Source organism: Gnatocerus cornutus, chromosome 6 (assembly GCF_029298725.1).
Source record: "Gnatocerus cornutus isolate USDA-ARS CGAHR chromosome 6, icGnaCorn1.1, whole genome shotgun sequence".
Lineage (NCBI taxonomy): Eukaryota > Metazoa > Arthropoda > Insecta > Coleoptera > Tenebrionidae > Gnatocerus > Gnatocerus cornutus.
In genome coordinates, this window is record NC_142238.1 from 5,503,587 (window position 1) to 5,522,388 (window position 18,802).

Consider the following 18,802-nt stretch of genomic DNA (forward strand, 5'->3'; position numbering starts at 1 on the left):
CGAAAATCTAATTACAATTTGGATTCTTATAAAAAGTATTTACTGTTATGGTTACTCTTTGTCTAGATTTTATTCAGAACGGAGCGTTGTCATGCCACGTAAAGGAGAATCCTAATTTCCATTGTGTGAAAATTTGTTAGGAAAATCCTGTTATCGTATCTATAAAACTTTGTCTGAAATGAGTTCTACCGTGTAAAAAGAAATCACAACAATCGAATCACAAACTTTTCCAATAAAAATGTACGTCATAAAATTTTCACGCCTTATCCAAATCGTCTAATGCTTAACTGTCCGGAAAAAATTCCACGTTTTCACTTTACAGTCTCGGATAGGTCAGACCTCTATCTCTTGATTACGGACCTGTTTTCATAAAGCCTATCGAAATTTCAGCGAAACGATCCTTACAAAAAAAGGACACATTTCCTGTTATGTTGAATTTTAGCAACGTCACTGATTTTAAAAGATCCGAGTAGGAGGGGCGCATTGTAAACATATTTGCGTTAGTTTAAAAAATAGCTTCCGGATTCGCCTTATCGGTTTTTCCGGTTGTATTAGTTTAATCTAGCGTTACGATTAACCCCGACAAACTTATGATTACGTGTTTACTTCGGCGAAAAAGTAAAGCTCGACTTTGTTCCACTTCTAGCGTAATTCGAGCTCTTTGAGTGCTTTACTTGCTCTTGTTAATCCTAAGTGGCTATGAGTTGAGACAAATTGGAGAAATACTTGTCTTTTGATCGCGCTATTTTTCACAGCGAGCAATTAATCTTCTGGCCCAAAAGTGTTCAAAACATGCAATTTGTTGAAATTGTACCCACATCCTAAACTTATTGTTTGCAAGGCGAACATTAATGTTTCGTGCGGCATAAAAATGACGATTTTGCATGCTAACAAGACAAGTAATATCTTGACGAGAGATCCTCAACACACGTGCAAAAGATAAAATGTCCGGTATAAGATAAGCAACGACCATGCGACATCCACACTGTAATTTATGTAGTGGAGGTAATGTGTTTAATTGGTACATGAACGCCACATTCCTGCAGTGATTGTACCGGATTAAGTGTGCAATATGGCACACCCAAACTAAAAATACCCGAACGCGATAACAGATCCGTTCTTTCCAATCAAAGTGATTGTAAAGTGAGGAGATAATGGGGAGTAGTACAATAACGGATTTCGAAAACATTGCAATAAAAACACTTGTATATTTTTTCCTGCTGTTTGAGACGTTTTCCTACCTGCAGGATACACCGGTGGTACATGGAACTTGAACGCTGCAGGAGCGACGAGTTGCGAGCAGGAAAGTTGAAATCCATGGTTAACGATGTGCACCAAAACGGCGCATGTTGCTACTATCCATCCCCAACCGCCTTCAGGATAGTAGTGGCGGCAAAGCAAGCGACGAGCCTGAATCTAACAACGGAACATTGAGGGTGGTTCTGCACGTTCCCGGATGTATTAGGATATCATGAGAATCAATTGTGTGGAGCAAATGTCGATCGTGGAAGCTGCCAAACCACGATGATTTTTTTGAAATGTGGCTACGAGCGAGCTTAATGATACTTTTTAGAAAATTAAATTAGAAAATCGTTGAATTTCAACGTAATAACGACAATTTACTAAAGACATTTTACCATGTTAACATGCGCTCATTAGTTTTTTGCTCTAAAAGCTTTACGGTATAAATAAGGTGTATTAACAATATATTTCAAAGAAACGACTGAATAAAAGATCACCGCTGCAAGAAAAAACTTGTTCTATTTGTGTAAACAGTAGAAAATCATGTCACAACAGTTTAATTAGTTTTTGCAGCGCGAGTATGTAGGTACTTAAACGTTTATAATTGTTCGGATGCTTTGAGAAATGTTTTATTGCTACATATTTCTTGTAATAAGGCAGCTGGAAACGGTAAAAGAAAATCAAACGATTAAAGCCTTATTGGTTCATATTTTATAAAAATTGAATACAATACCCAATAACTTGTCATTAAAATAAAAGACATTGCTGCTCCCACAGTTGATCACATGATACAAATTGGCATCTTTGAAAAACGGTAACCTGCCGAAAAAAAAATCGGCAAATATAAAAAATCTGTTTATTACCTCATAAGTCATAAATACATGGAGAAGGAGTAATTTTTAATAAAATTTTACGTCTTTGTTAGTACCTTGTTTGCAAAATATGTCCCCGTGCTTCAAAGATGCAAATTTAAAAATTGATACGTCGTAATTTCAGCGCAGTAAACCAACCTGTGATGTTCTTGTAGCAGCTTGACGCGCTTCTTCCACAGGTGCTGCTCCAGACAGCAAAGGCCAGCTCTGAGCTCTTGATAGCGAAGACATCGTTTAGAAGGAATCTTCCAAAGCTGTCCTCCTCTCGTATTATCTGTCGTCTTTTTCTTTATCATGACATAACACTTTGTGGTTAAGCGCACTGCACTTTTTGTTTATGAGCGAAATCGATGCGTTTCATTAAAACACCTGTAAAGGTGCCTTAGGCAAGCAATTTACTGTGATTTATAGAACACCTAAGGGAAAAAGACGATATTTGTTATCGGCGATGGTTGATTGCGATTTATTTTTAGTGCGCCCCTCACCGCCTTTTTTTATCAAATTGACGTCTATATAAGCGAGTTGGAAGGTTTTATTAAGAGAAATTTAATTAAGCTGTATTCAGGGAGCGCAAATTCGAAGAATGCTGAATTGACATTTAATTGAGTTTTTGTAGCCGAAGATTGCGACTGACACGAGGGATATACAGTATGGTCGTGTGAAAAAAACAAAAAATCGTTGACAGAAATGTGTCGCAGAAGCTTGCACAAATAAAAAAATTAAGTAGCGGTGTGTATTCGACAGGAAAAAAATAAACATGTGTACGCGAGATTTTATGGCTAAAAAATAAAGTAAATAAAAAGAATCTTCCGCATTTTCTCATAAACAGTTAAGCCGAAAAAGTCCACAATGACAAGTGTTTTGTTTTTTTTGAAATAATTGCATTATAAACCAGTCAACACAGGATGTTTCTGTAAGTTGTTCTGATCCATACTTACAAACTTGCAGTGATTTCAACAAAGTATCACACATTCTCGTCATCATTCCTGAGAAATCTGTAGGCACAGCAGAATAAGGAAACACGAATAATTGTAAATTATTCTCGTTTAATTGTTGTTTCTTCGAGCCTGAAACCTAATTGCTAATTGAGCCTGTTAATCATTCTTTAGCGGCATGCTTCGTTATTTATTTACAGGAAAAGCCCGTGTGATGTAGAACCGCATTTTTGCAAAAATGATACACCACATACGGCGAATTATAAAGATATTTGCTTTATGGAAGACACATACTTTGCTTACGACAATATAACAGGATTAGTACAGGTTGATGTCAAGATCGTAAATCCAGCTTATAAGAAACGGTGGCTTAGTGGAAGTGCAGTTCAGTTTTACGATTTTATTTTCCTGCTGCACTTCTTATCTATCGGAATTAATTTGGAGTTTTCGTTTTGGCGCCCGACTTTCCTAACACCGTTCTAATTGTCCATTATTCATTCAGATCTTCATCAGGACATAGGTCGATGGCCCGTTTGAAGTTTTCGTGCTTTGCATAAATCCGGGACTTATACGCATTTCATTTTTATTTTCCGATATTTTGCACGCGAATTATTGGGCAATAAAGAGTCATGCACCTGGTTGGAAAAGTACACAGGTGCGAGATAATCATAAACATTCCTGGCGTGCAATGCAGTTTTTTGGATTTCTTGGCGTCTAGTGTTATTTGATCCTACATTCCACCTGAAGAGGAAATAAAGTCGAAAGGAAATAGGCTGTTTGTTATGTATTTTATCTTACATAATTTATGGGAAATGGACAGAAAATACGCAGCGATGTTGGTATTCACTCTGATTTTTTACCCAACTTTTCCCACAAACTGTTCAAAACAATGACAAAAAGTCATTGTCCTGTGCAGATGTCAAACATTCCTATCTTTTGATTTTTTTGTATCTACTCTGGTTGACTGTGACTAATTAACACGAGTACATTTGTTAATTACAACTGGTTTAATAAACATTTCCAGGTGGTGTTCTTGGAGCGTTACAACTTTCCGCCGTCACATCTTCACAGATTTCATGCAGGAATATTGATGTCTTTGCTGACAACATAAATGCAGACCATTTGTCTTGTTATGCAAAGAAATGAGCTGTTTACTTCTTTAATTAGAGTGGAAGGTGGATCTGTGTGTATGTAAATGTTTGTGCAATTAATGGAGAAGACAAATTTACTTTCAGGACGAGTCAGGAAATACAGTTTTTCTCAGAGGGAGTAAATCTGGTGTAAAAACTTGAAAGACTCAGTTATCATTATTTTTTAACTTGATCAATATTTTTTCCGTCAGCACCGTTGTGTTATCAACTTGAATTTTGAACAAAACATCAACGAACTGAGATACTGCTAATGGCAGTTTTTACGTCCTTTCAGAGCGTCATAATTAATCCAGCAACATTCTGATAACAAAACATGAAGTTCCTGTTCACATTTCGACTTGAGAGAAAAACAGAATTTTGAGTTCATTTATCAAAGCATCCTCAACTTTCATATCTCCTTTTAACGCCCATTTAACGATTCGTGCTGACATACCGTCAAATTAAAAGGCTCAACGACTTATTCCAGTCCAGGACTAAATCAATTTTATGGACGATTCGTAACCGTTTTAAGGCAATTAAAATGTAAGAAGTTGTGGAAGAATATGCAAATTGACAATTCGTTTCGGGCCTATATATGGGCGTATCCTGCCGAATTTGGATCCAACCTGAATATTAGCGAGACGTTTATGCATTCATGATTTTATCTGTACCAATTGATCGTTCAATCCATCGGAGTGTAACGACAGCGAATGAACAATGCTAACAATGAATGTTATACAATCTTATTTTAAACAATTCTACATAATATGAATTATAGGCAAAGATAATAAATACCAAAGATGACAGTTATACGCCTATTTAATAAACTAAGAACTTGTAGTGTTAAAAATCAATGTGGAATTTTTCCAATTAGTTTGCGATTTTTTAGTGTTATTCGAAACCTTTTAATGTCACACGGATTTTTATAATCCTTGATTTATTTACGCTGTTAAGGTGAAATATTTGTGGAAAAACAAGAGTACTTACTGATTACTACCTACTTAAAGTTTTAAATAAAGTAATTAAAATTCATCCAGCGTTGACCACCCAAGATGTCTTGTCTGCACAGCATAAATGTCATAAATTAAGTACTGAACTTTGGATTATGCTGTGTTCTAGTAGAGTAATGTATCTCCCATGGGTTTAGAAAAGTTCAAACATGTCTTTCGATTTTTATTAGTATTTCAGGCACAAATTTCAACTGTAAATTATAACGTGAGAAACATTTATATTAGTTATGAGCACAATTTAACTTTGTGAAATAAAATTTGCCATTTGTGTTCACTGGGGAGTGTAATCGACAATTTATCTGGATTTACGCAACGTTTTAATTATGGAGAAAATTACTGTATCGGATTTATATTTATTAAAGGCCTCAGAATTGTTAAAAAAGTTGATTTACAACAAGATTAGCTTTAGCAACATAAAAAATAAAAGCGTAAAATTCCAATTTAGTTTTGCCCTCAATCCCACTCTTGTCTATAATATATTTTAGATCAATCTATTGTTAACTAAATTACTTTTTTAAATAAAATATAATAACTTTCTAAGCAGGTCGCCGACCCTCGTTTTAATAACGTTTAAGCTTATTTTTCTTCAACTGAGGACTTTTTCCAGCCCCAGGCAAGAAGTCAGGTTTTATTAAATCCGATATGAGACAAGTAAGATAGTTCTATCATCGAATTCTGTCCTAAATGGGGTTTTTATCAAGGACTATTTTTGCAAAAGGGTCACTCATAAAAACTTGACCGATTAAAACGAACGTAAAAGTAGACAATGTTATAGCTTCCAATATAAACTAAAAAAATCGTTCGTGGTTTTCCCTGATCAAACCCGATAATTGAATTCAAGGGAACAAAATTTATAGTAGATGGCTCCATCTAAGATAATGGAACATTCCTGCGTTAGGGCGAAGAATTATTGCCCGATCACTATTTAAGAATAACACTTAAAATATAGTCCGCCGACTAAAGTGAAATATTGCCACGTAAAGTCTATAATTTATTAATATCGACTTGTAGAATTTAACTAGATCTAGAGCCTTGTTTACTAATTAAGGAGAGTTGTTTTGTATTTTTTGCCACATCTGTACTTGTTTATGGACTACATTTTATACATTCATGTCGAACTAAAACAGAATAGAATTTTTGACGCGGTGGGGACAAGTTTTTTGAAATACCTACTTTTTGCAATAATTCATTTAAAATTTTTATCATTTCATAAATTGCACGACCATTTATCAGACTCGTTGACAAAATTCGACGATAAAAAATAAACCAGTCGCTGCAACAATTACTTTTTTGCGAGTGCGACATTTTTGCACAAGTTCAAGTATTTTTGGCCAGCGATCGCCAGAAGATAGACATTTTGTGCTTTTTTCCTTCGTGATGGCTGTTGCCAAATGGTATTGTGTCGTATTGAATTCTTGAAATTAATTTTTACTTATCGTGCAAGATCAAAGACACATCAGATTTTTCTTTTTATTCAAAGCACATTGTGTATTTTTAAATCCATTTTTACAATTTGATTTGTTTGGAATTATTTTTAGCTCCGGCAGTATTTGGTTAATTGCTCTGAGATCATAAAAGTTTTACTGAAAGTACCTACAGATTTTCGAAATTATTTTTTACAACTTGAATGTTATATACGTTGGCTCTTCAAGATCATTTCCCCAAGAAAACTAGAACAAATTTAAATAAATTTACTTAGAATGGAACGAGTGCAAATTGTGTTTACTTATTCTCTCTGAAATAAAAAAGCGTTTTCGTTTATTTGTAATTTAAAACGTTGCACCCTCAAACTCGGTTAGTAAATACCTCTTCATGCGCTGCAAACTCGTTCTAATTTCCCTTTCATGAACAGAGTTTACGTTTACAGTATCGTTGCCGGCAAACTTTCCGTCAAGTTGTGAAGAGAACTGGGGCGTTAAAATGACTTTGATAAAATAAATAAGCAGGAATTAATTCAAGTGTGACAATACACCTAGTGGTTTCGAAAAGTTGAAATTTTTATGAAATTGGGTAATCTTAGAAGTGAAGATAAGTCCGCTGAGCGTGACCTACCCTAAACTCCTCATTTTACTACCGTCTGTAAGCATTTCCTGAGATTACATAGAAACTAGGCAAAAAAAAAGCACTCAAATGTGAATTACATCGTACAATTTTAATTAAAGAAAGTAAGTTTTACATTAAGAGCGAGATTACGGAACAAAGTGAGTTTGTTTTTCGCGTGTAAATTATGGGACCGGTATTTCCTTGGAAATAATTCAAGTCGCCAGTCTTGACCGAGCGTAATATTTTCTACGGTGTGGACGTGCATAACTAAAATTATTACATAATGTTTACTAATTTCGGTTCATAACGGAGGCTGAGGAAAAAAATGCGAATGAATTATAATGGGAGGAACTTCTGAATTCATTATTTTTTTCACTCGCGCGATACATTTTTCACGAGATAATACCGCCATAAATTTCGTCTTGCAAATTAGCAAAGTCCAGATATTTGCTCCACTTAGAAAATAACATGTGTCTGGCAAGAACAAACAAAACTTACGACAATGGCAACTTCTAAAATAAAACAGTCGGAATTGTTTTGCTGTCGTGAAGGTCCGGCATTTCTGCGATTTGCTGCTGACGTTTACCTAATACAGAAACTATATTACGTACTTAGAAATCATACATGGTCGGTATGGTCGATATTAACGTCTTCTGTGCATGATACACTATGATTCACTTATGGAATTGCTACGACATTTTTCTCCTATTATTTATTGCATTTAATGTAGCGAAACACAAGCGATTATGTAGCGAAAGAAGTTTATTTAAAAGCTACCGGTCACACATCCGGTCATAATCAATCAAATGCTCTATGTTTGCACATCAATCATAGCATGAAATACCAACACAAAACACCACATGTTAGTTAAATGCAAGTCTAATGCGGATCGGAGACAAGTGCCTTTAAATCAATGACATCGCAAATAATTACATTGGAAATAATTAAATCGGTAGCTTAATGACTGCGTTTAACGTGCTTGAAAATCGAACTATTTTAAAGCACAGTTAACTGACAACTGATCGAATTCATGCTCATTAAAATTCTTGATCATGAAGTAAGTACGATTTGGAATTTGGATTTTTGTCAAAAGTTTAAAGGTATTTGGCATGCGGCAATGTTCTAGGGAATAAATGAACTAACTTTAATTACTCTTCATTAATCTATAATCTATAATTCTATGAAGTTCAAACTCTTAAAATTAGCTTCATGGTATTTTTAAATATGCAATTACAAATTAAAATCATTAGTTTTTCCAGGCTTTCAACGCTCAATAGATCGAACTTTCTACATGTTCAAGCATAGAAGTGTGGAGATTTTTTATTTGGATTTCTACTTCAGAATTTCAGAATAGAATTTCAATTTTCTCACTTCAGTCACCAGAGCTGCTATTGAGACTTTTCTAGGGAGTCAGGTATTTTTTTACTCAAATAAATTTAACCTTGTTGTGGTCGTAAATAACATTCTCGCTATCAATTTAGCTTGACAGTGTACTCTACTTAAAATTAATAACGTAATGTCTTATTATTTTTTTCTAGAAATCGTCCACCTATCAGCAAACCTGCTCGTCCTGATATCCTGTACATCAATAATTCTAATTAGACAGGTAAACTAACCAATTAAAAGATACATATCTAATTTTAATCAAACTCGTATAGTAAACATTTGCTTCTTGTCTAATTCCTATCATAGTTGTTACGGGAAGCTTCAACTGTTGTAAATATTTTAGTAAAACATTTTTAAACACTTCTCGCGTAATGATGTTTACTTGAAATGGTTTACAAAATTGTATAAATTTCCAAAGTTCATTCAATGTATGAAAACGAATATTTTCCAAAAACAAAAATATTTTCATTGTAATTTATTGGCTACTGGATTTCCGGTCAGCGTCTGAAAATGATTTTTCACGGTCTGGTTAGTTTCCGATTCCTGTCGTGTCAATAATTCAGCTAACATTTTAAGCTCGCGTTAAGAAAATCCAAGTAATTTTAATTGAGCGTACAAAAAGGTTTCATAAGATTAAATAACCGACATTACAGGTATAAATGTGGTCAGTGATTCCCATTTATCTCCTCAGATTAGCTGACAAAAATTTATTAATTTTAATGTTGTCTTGGTAAGCACGTCCAATTATGGAGCAGCAATTTCAGGAATGTGCAATTATTTTCATTAGGCTTCATCTAGAGAAATTAATGACATATATTAAATTATCTTTGACTTTTAACATTGTCAGAAATATCCCCATTAAAACTTCAATATATTTTTTAATAGACGCGGCGATATTTCTTAGAAAAATTGGGGTAATCTCTGTTGTATAAAATGTCTGTTTTGTTGTGGTTTTATGTCTCTTTCGAGAGTGCCACAAATCTACTAAATTAGATATAAACCTTCAAATCGTAACGAAAAGAAATTTATTACATCCATTTTTCCATAAGCTGTGACATCGATGCAAGGGCGAGAACTGTTTAATGTATGTTAAGACAAATATAACGACTTGGGCGTGATCTTAACTGGAATAAATTTGTACAGGATGATAACATCGACAAAAAATCAAACTTTCGACTAAAACTGCTAAAACATTTCTTTTTTATTTTGATAAAACTATTCATAGGCAAATCCTTTTGTGCCTGAACGCATACAAAGAATCAATAAGAAAGATGCTTCCGAGGTTCCTACTTCCTTCAATTTGCCAAAATAAATCTTATAAGGAATTTAAATGATTACATGTGAAATATGTGCTAGAAATGTCAGATGAGTTTTATCTGGAAGATTGCGAGTAGCCTCTACTGCAAAATTATAAATTTAGAAGGAATATAAAACTCTTTTACTGAGATTTTAACAGCGCCTTGGAGGATTTATTGTTGTCTATTTTACTTATCTTTATTGGTACACTGGAAGCCGTATGAGGCGCAATTGTTTAGCTATTCAGTATTCAAAGGAAACGTATATTGAATTGAGTTACCAATTTAGTAAAATTTAATTCCGCAGTTCTTAAGTTTTTCTGATATTTCTATTTAGATCACGTCTATGATTATAATTTGATTGATAATTGAAAATTTGAATGGAGACATTTTTTTTAGAATTAATAATTAAAATTTTCAATTTCATTTTAACATTTTTAACATATTGTATTATACTTGGGAAAGCGCTTTTCAGAAAATCTGCATAAGTAAACCACCGCGTAATGAACAATAATTACAATTTAATTTTATGGGAACTAGCATCAGTATTGTTACTCTATTGCAATTTTCTTTATAACGTCATACCTAGCTTAACATTAAAAATGAATTTAAAGGCGGTTAAGGGCTTATTAAAATGTGATTTGAAAAAAAGCGCATTAATTTTTTACAATCAATTTTAATTAATTAATTAAAAGTGGCAGTGAGGGGCGAAAAACTAAAGATTCATTACCATTGCAACTATCTAAAACTACCTCACTGTAAACTTTTTGAACACCAACTGAGTAACTTTAAAGTTATCATGTCTTTTCAATTACAAAATTTTCGTCCTGTCACATAACACCCGCACGTTACCGAACGCGCCAACAAGAACGGAGCTTTCGAAGAGCGCGTGTTAAGTGGCTTAAGAAGGACGCTGGCGCAGTCCACTAAGACACCGCAGCAGGAATACTGAATGTTGACGTCGAGGAAGGACGAGATGCTGCCAGATGCGCCCTGCTGGACGTTCTTCACCACGGTTGACGCTTGCGTAATTACTGGCTACTGCTGTTATAAATCTCTTCAGAATTGTTACTCACCGGAACGCTTCTTGTCGATGACTCCGGGAGAGAATTCGTTAAGAAAATTCCTTTTTGAAGAATTTCCACAAGAATTGCGGCCGTTTATTAAAAGAAAATCATTTGCACGACGGTGTAAATCTACCACAAGATTTACTTGGATGTTTTTCGGACGCCGGATTTATAAATTTTCGTTGAGAATGTTAATCATAAATTCGTGGAGGGGCTTTGGGGCTCGTTGCGAGTTTTTATTAAGGTACGTGGATTTTCTGGGATCACACGATGTGATGAATTAGACACTTTAGAGAGACTTTTAGCACCAACAAATTAGAGGTTTTACAAAATAAACTCTGGGAGTTTATGAATCAGAGAATTTCGCTGGCTTTTTACCTATTTTTGACGATCAGTTTTTGAAAAAACTTATACAAAGACATGCTCTCTTTTGATCGCAGAAATGACTTTTTTGTAAATAGTTTGAGCTCTCGAATTGTAATTTTTAGACAATTTTTCCTTACTTTTTTTAAGTTTAAAAAACTGCAGCTAACCTAACCTCACTTTTTGTCGGCCGTCGATCGTGGCTCCACCTAGCTGCCTTCACTTCCACAACAATCTTGTCGCGTTTCATCATGTTCAGTCACTGTCATGTAAATAAACACAAAAATCTGACCACGAAAAGCTCAGTCCACACATTTGTTAACACTTTTTCGCACTTATTAAAAAAAATTTGTTATGTAGTTGGTATGTCTGCGTGACAGAAGTTCTCAAACGGTGGAATTCGACTTAATCCGGCAGAATAAAATTCTTCTTAGTATTTTTCTAATAGCAAAGTGGTTTGCGTTCCAAGATTGTTAATTTGTTTGGTTTTTGGGTGATTTTAGCTATTTTATCTTTTTGAATCCACCGGTTGGTTGTCACTGGTCTACTACGCTAAAACCGCTCCACCAATTAGAATCTAGGGTTCTAGTGACGTAGTTCGATCAGTTTTGCAGGTTTCAAAAACTCTATTCGTAAATTTATAGTGAAAATAAGTACAATTTTGTGTTTTTTGGTAACATTTAGTGATGGTGAAGTGTGAAATTTACGCCTCTGCAGAAACATTTTAGGGAGCAACTTACAAAGGTCAGTGAATTTTACTTTTTTTAGTTGCGAGCTTTTAACCTCAATTTAGGGCTCATTGTCAGCCTACAATAAGCAAATTTCGTGTTGTTTCGACCATTATTACGTTTCGCACTGTTAAAACTGCGCAACTTTTGGAACAATTGAAGAGTGTGGTATTTTTTTGTGTATTAGCAGCTCTGGGTGGTTCAAAATTCTTTTTTCTAGGGTCATTGTGACCGGGATTGGTTGCATCTTCCTTTTGATTCGTTTTCTGATTTGTTTTTTGTGTTGTGTTTTACTTTCTTCCTAATTTTTAATTTATTGAGTCGCTGTTTAGCAAGCTTACTACAGGGTCCGGCAACACTTGTGTCCACCCCCAAAATCGTCTTTAATTTTAAAGATAAAATTTTGAAAATTTGTATACACTCATAGTTGACAAAGCTCTAGAAGCCGACGCAAAAATTTATTTTTTATCACTTATAGTTTTGGCGTCGCGACGTCTTAAAAGTGTATTTTTTAGCTAATTGTGAAGTTTTATGAAATGAACCTCTAATTTAATTTTTTTTCAATATAAATGTGTTAACAATATCTCAGTTGACATTTTAGATTCAATGTAAATTGTATTTAAAATTTGAGGAAAAAATGCTGTTTAATCAAGTTAGTTTCCAATTTTATTACGTCAAAATTGGGAACTACGTTTACACCCATCTGTCAACATCTTGTGTCACAAATGACATCTATTCTTTGGTTCGTTTTAGAAGGTAACAAAAGTCTTACTTGGCGAAATTGTCGCTTTGTCGATGTTAATTAACGATTTCTAGTGTCCAGAACGTGCCAATCAAAATTCACCTTCATATGAGTGAATGAAGTGACTTGTGAAATTTTGGTGTAAACGTAGTTTGTCACTGCACCGTCAAAATGTTGAAAACTAACTTGATAAAACAGCTTTTTTTTCGCAAATTTTAAACACCATTTGAAGTAGATTTAAAACAAAAACTCAAATATTTGTATTACAGTTATGTTGAAAAAAAATTGAATTGCTAATATTAAAGCAAAAACCCAAAAATCGCTAAAAATTAAATTTTTTAGGCGTCGCGACGCCAAAGAAACCGTGATATCAAAACAAATTTTTGTGTCAGCTTCTAGAGCCTGGTCAACTATAAGCGTATGCAAATTTTCAAAATTTTATCTTTAAAATTAAAGACGATTTTAGGGGTGGACACAAGTGTTGCCGGACCCTGTATAGTCGGAATTTTATAACTTTGGTTTAACGCCGCCTACCTTTTAGGCCAATAGAATTTTGGATGAAAGTCTGATTCAATCTGCAACATTTTGATAGTTCGTTGATATTTGCCAGAACTCAGGGTAGATCTGCCCACACATTAAAAGATGAAATACCATCAAACCATCAAAATCGACGAAGGTTTCACGATTAATTGAATTCCTGCAAGACTGCAAATCTTCTTAACAAGTGTGACACTAGAGCCGTCAAATTTTTAATTATGTTGGGTAAAGAAGGCTAGCCATTCCTTGATTTGACAAATTCAAATCGTCATTTGTTCATATGGGCGTTATAAAATTCCTACTATAAATCTGTGCTAAAAATAATATTTTTTCCTACGACCCCATATGAAAGTGACATTTTCCACACGGTTAGATGACTCCGAAAGTTGATGTTTTCGTACATCCATTTCCGAAAGTAAAAGTCACTAGTGTGATATGAATATATCCGCACAGACCTGTCAAAATTGACAGTTATTTTCAAATACAAATGTAACTCTTGAATTTTTGTCTCAAATATCTAGACGATTTACTCTAAAACAACATGCATAATGGTAAAAATGAGTTGGTTAGGTCATTTTTGACAAATCAGTTTTGACAGGTCTGTGCGGATATATTCATATCACACTAGTGACTTTTACTTTCGGAAATGGATGTACAAAAACATGAACCCTCTAAACATGTGAAATACGTCACTTTTTTATGAGGTTGTAGAAAAATGGCATTTAGAATAGATAAGAAATGAACTATTGTTGAAACTTATGGTTTCTTCCTGATGATGAAAGGTCGTAGGAAAAATAGTGTACATAACTCGTCGGAAAGTGTCTTTCTTGCCCTCGTGTAATATCTGCACTCGGCTGGCGCCTCGTGCATCTACTTTTACACTCGTGCGAAATTGGTTACTTTCCGTACTTGTTATGTAAATATCTATATCACAAATCTGAGAAAATCAGAAGAACTAGAAGAATTCAAGAAATTTGAAAGTGAAGTGCAAAGTTAGGATTAAGACATCTAAAGATCCTAAAAATTTAAACAATTGCCCTTATGAAAATAAAGAATTTGAAAAAAATTATTGCATAAAAATTTGGAAAATCGAGAAGATTAATGAAACGTATTTTTTTTATATAAAAAACTTTGCTATAATGCATTTAAAAGTGTTCTTTCTAGGATTCTGCGGTTGTAACAGCAATATATTGTAAGTGATTCAGTAATCATGTCAAGCTCCTGAATACACCAAGAATAGAATTTTAATTTATCAGTGGTGGCACCATAGTTGGTCTCAATTCATTTTTTCCCAACTGAAAAGTCATATTTCCCGCATATTATGCCATGTTCTGTGTAAATTATTCGTTCATAGCTCGTACGCGTACTCCAAAGAAAGTAAATTTACCACTTAATTAAACTTTAATTGCCGTATTGATATCTTTATAGAATTAATTCTTTAATTTATGCTTTGTGGATTTTAATTGGCATCTTTGTACCTGTTGTAACCATTTTCAGTTCTTTGACAAGTTATTCGTATTAATCCACCGTCACGTCTTGATTAAAATCATCTTAAGGTCTAGACTATTAAAAAAGTACAAACGCATGATTTTTTACCGTTGCTCAATAAACCGAAAATTGCCGTAAAATGTCACGGTATTTTTATTGGCACTGCATCTATTAAGCTGAAATTTATGCCATGCAGGCATCGTTGCATGAACGTACTCGTGTTTCCAAAGCGATTTTATTTGCACACAACGGCTCGGATTCACAATAAACTGTCTCAACCAGAGGCTTTTAAAGTTAGTCGGGTTCGGTAAACAAATACGAGGCTTTTTTTGCAAAATGATGCATGTGGCAATGACATTGGAAAGAAACAGTCGCTATTAATGTGGAGAAAACGTATGATGAGGGAATTTTAAGTGACATGTTCTGGGTATTTAATGGCGCTGACTTGAGCACATTGTTGGAAATTTTCTTTAAAAAAAATGAACCGTGTTAAGTTCCCTCGTTTCCTCGGAACAACATCGTTCTTGGAGTGTTAACGACCCAATACTCTTTGACCAAGTATTCGCTAATTGCTCGTAATTGATTGCTCTGTCGGTGCAAAATTAATAGTGTGCAAGGTGCGAGAGGCAAGAGTTCCTTCATAGTAGCCAGCAACTGACTGGTATCTCATTGGATTAATAATTAAGACTAAATGGACGTAATGATGGTCTTATCCGACTTGAATCGGATTTTCTGTCACAACCACTTTGTAGAATTATTTGTAAGGCGGACGGGTTATACATTATGATGCGTTAAACGGAAATGGGGTTCAAAAATCGCATTGTAATTACAACACTGCCGGAAAGGATAATGGGTGGTACCGCCGGTGATTTAACATTAATGAAATATTCCTGTGTCGTTTCGAAAAGATTTAACTTCTAGTGCATCGCTATAAATTGCAGTAAATTGAAATCGTGTCTAGGGAAGTGTTAAATTTGATTTAAATTTTGTGATAGATAGTTTCATCCGCTTATACTGAAACGAAAATGTTTGCGAGGAAAGTTCATGGTATTTTTAGACGATAGTAAATTAATGTTCAAAAACAAAGCTAAAATATCGTTTTTTCTACCTGTTCCAATAAAACGGAGAGATCTCGTCCCATTTTTTTTATTTTTGGGGTTTGAGTGAATAAATAATGCATTTTGACACGAAATCGTTCTCCGAAAATTTAACCCATCAATAAATTTCAACCAAAATTTGTGAATTTTACATGTAAATGCTACGTCACGCTTTGAGTGCGTAAGCGCCTGACGTGAAAATTAAAGACTACTCACTAAAAATTGAAACGACGTAATGCACGAAGGTTTTTGCATAATTACAGTCATTACGGTCAAATTACACTACCTATAGAGAATGCGGTTTGATTTTCAATTACTTCTAACCCTTATCTTGTTCATCGAGATTTGATTTTAGATTATTATAATTCAGAAACCCATTGTAGGTTAATTTGAAAAGAACGGACACAATAGACAGCAATAACAAAAATAGATGATTTGAAATTCAAACATATTATTATGATTAATTTCTCACTGGGCTTATATAGCGATGGGTTGGTTGTGTAAAGCGTGTTGTTCAAATTTATGATGATAACTACCATATTTAGAATTTCGTAACCACCTTAAATGGAAAACGGATCTTTTAGAGGTATGAGAATTTGGGTTTGAGGTTATTATCGAAATGATTGATAAATAATTGCGAAAAGATTTATTGAACGATACAATGTTGCGGTGAAAATTTCATATCACCGTTTGCGGAATTACTTTTATTTTACTCATTTATTTTGCATACAAAGGACGCTCATTCTTGTAAACCACTTGAATAATGAATTGATGCTGCAATAAGTGTGCAACATTCACTGTCGTATGTTTAATACAAAATGGGCAAAAGTCGGCGAACGCAAATTTATCATTTGATAGCCTTTCCTGTGTAATATATTAATATGTAGTCGGTTATGAATGTATTAAATCCACACATGTAGAAATAACGGATTTGCCCTTTACGAGCGGCTCGTAAAATTCAAGCAAATTTATGAAGAAAGAGTGGATATAAGCGCAGGCAAAAATCTAGCTAATTTAATAAGCGTGTTCCTATAAACTGTTCATTTTAAATATCGCAATACATGAACACGTGGCAGCTCGGTTGGCGTTTGATATACCTAAGATACTTACATTTTAATTTATTTTTTCACTGGTAAAAAGTGCTTTAAGAAAAATAACACCAAACAAAGTCAACAAGCACAAAAATGGAGCAACAGAAACTGGTAAAATATCGCTAGTTTGGTGGTTAAAATCCTGACTTTTTGAAAAACTCCAGCACGATCTCGCCTTGAGCTAGAACTGGTTTTAACATATCTTCTAGCAACTATGATCGTTTTGTTGCAACAGCGAGGCATTGCATAATATCTGAATAAATCCATTATATTTTGCAAAAGTGACGTATCATATAGGCACATTTGGAATTTAAATGAAATACGTGCGCTGAAAGCAACATTTCCAACGTATCGAAATCGAGAATAGTCAGCATGGATCCAAAATCTACGTGCACACCTTTAGACCGTGGCTATTTTTTCGCGTCACTTGCAATTCGGGTGCTCAGTAGGAGGTCGCATTTTTCGAATTTTGATTTTACATGAAATATTAATATCAGAAGAAACCGGACTGCACAAGCAGCAAGCTCAGACTACAAAATCGTCACCTAGATTTCCAGTATAGAAATAAAAATCTCAATAATGCGATCCTCCAACGTAGATCTCAGAAATGCTAACTTTTTTTTCAAAAGAAGGAATTCGATCGTCTAAGCACGGAACTATCGGTTGTTATCTCCATTTATGATCTCTTCCAAATTTGGCACCGATCAGTCTAATAAAACGTAAAACGTTTCCGATCGTTTGTGTCGTTTCGGCCTGTTTTTGCCACTGTATGCTTTTCTTGAATTTTATGTTGTGGCAACTTTCTAAGGATATAAATAGTTAAGATAAACCGAGCCACTGAGGCGCGATAATTTGTTTTGCATTGATGCAATGAAGTTATTTGTGAGTGCTAATGTGTCTCCATCAGTGCTGTCGTTTGATGTTTAATTGAAGCTATTTATTCCTTGCCATTACCATATCCTTGGAGGTTTCAAGTCTTATTTTGCAAAATGTAGCACTTAGTGTGTCTGAGCAAAGAAAGTTTTTGCTATTTCTTACCAAACGTTGCATACATTTACAATTTTTTTTCCAAAGAATGCAACATTTTCTCCTAGATCAGTGTCAGCGTGATCAATCTCAAACTTCCAACATACCTCTGTCAATAATGTTCTATTCAGTCGGCACGTATAGATACACCACGTACCACGAGTTTATGTTGCCATTAAAAAATGCAAAACGAGCTTGAAATATAACCATACTTTTCTTCAAGAAAAAGTTAAATACCTTTAGTTAGCTGCGATGTTAACTTCCACATATCCTGTTTCAGTTTTATAATTGCTTTAGATAAGCTGTTAACTTTTATGATATTGCCCCATAAAAATCTCAACACACGTGATTGAAAATTTAGTGGCTTATTTATGTGTAGATGTGAGCAAAATGGTTTGCATGAGATGAAAGTGGTTATGGACAAAAGTGGAGAATTATGCGCCAGACGTGATGGCAAAAAAGAAGAATCTTGACACCTTGAATGCCGTATTTGTAACAACACATAAGAAAAATTTTATGGAAAGAATCTCAAGGATTCTAAAAAAATTTGGTAGTTTTTAAAACAAGTAGACATACAATCCCGGGATTTTGATTCATTGTGGTCAAAATAACATTTTTGTTTCTTCTACAGTGGCAATTCTTTCCAATAAATCATTTAGATGCACCGAGTGAGTTTGCGGATAATAAATCGCTGCAGAATTTATTTCTCTTGTTCGTGTCAATTAAGTAGTAATATTTTACCAACGTCAG

The 18,802-nt window shown here is 34.3% G+C and overlaps 1 long non-coding RNA gene across 1 annotated transcript; it reads right to left on the reverse strand.

The window, feature by feature from the left end:
- Positions 1 to 1,263: 1,263 nt before the first annotated feature.
- On the reverse strand, positions 1,264 to 10,840 carry LOC148172384 (uncharacterized). Its single transcript, XR_015770315.1, has 3 exons — positions 10,644 to 10,840; positions 2,253 to 2,530; positions 1,264 to 1,416 (listed from the first exon to the last, which is right to left on the reverse strand). It is a non-coding gene; the product is annotated as an uncharacterized LOC148172384 (long non-coding RNA).
- Between the last annotated feature and the right edge of the window lie 7,962 nt (positions 10,841 to 18,802).